This window comes from Schistocerca gregaria, unplaced genomic scaffold (genome assembly GCF_023897955.1).
Source record: "Schistocerca gregaria isolate iqSchGreg1 unplaced genomic scaffold, iqSchGreg1.2 ptg000301l, whole genome shotgun sequence".
In the NCBI taxonomy this organism is placed as follows: Eukaryota; Metazoa; Arthropoda; class Insecta; order Orthoptera; family Acrididae; genus Schistocerca; species Schistocerca gregaria.
The window spans coordinates 959,371-960,369 of NW_026061785.1; positions in this window are offsets into that span (position 1 = coordinate 959,371).

Genomic DNA, 999 nt, shown 5'->3' on the forward strand with positions numbered 1-999 from the left:
CATCCGTCCGTTTTCGTCATTTGTTATCGAATCGACTTAAAGCCACATCGTCACATTGGCCGCTCTTCTCTCTGAAACGGTTGTACTTATCGTCTGCAAAACTATGTCGCGTGCTGCGGTATGCGGAGAAACTAAACGCACCGTAGTAGAACACAGATGAAGCTTCTAAGTTGATGTAATAGCCAGTAAGAAGTAGTACACTTCAAGTTTTACGTATTGATTATTGACTTTTTAGCAGGCTTTGGTGCCTTGGACATGAGCTTGGATCTTAATATTCTGCATGAAAGGAGGACTAGCAGCCGAGTTGCACGGGAGAATGTGAAAAGTGTTCATATGTAGTAAAAACCTTAGAAATCCGTCCGTTTTCGTCATTTGTTATCGAATCGACTTAAAGCCAGATCGTCACATTAGCCGCTCATCTCTCTGAAACGGTTGTACTTATCGTCTGCAAAGCTATGTCGCGTGCTACGGTATGCGGAGACACTAAAATCACCACAGTAGAACACAGATGAAGCTTCTAAGTTGATGTAACAGCCAGTAAGAAGTAGTACAATTCAAGTTTTAGGTATTGAATATTGACCTTTTTGCTGGCTTTGGTGCCTTGGACATGTGCTAGGACCTTAAGATTCTGCATGAAAGGAGGACTAGCTGCCGAGTTGCACGGGAGAATGTGAAAAGTGTTCATATGTAGTAAAAACCTGAGAAATCCGTCCGTTTTCGTCATTTGTTATCGAATCGACTTCAAGCCAGATCGTCACATTGGCCGCTCTTCTCTCTGAAACGGTTGTACTTATCGTCTGCAAAGCTATGTCGCGAGCTGTGGTATGCGGAGACACTAAAATCACCATAGTAGAACACAGATGAAGCTTCTAAGTTGATGTAATAGCCAGTAAGAAGTAATCCAATTCAAGATTTGGGTATCGATTATTTACTTTTTAGCTGGCTTTGGTGCCTTGGACATGAGCTAGGACCTTAAGATTCTGCATGAAAGGAGGACTA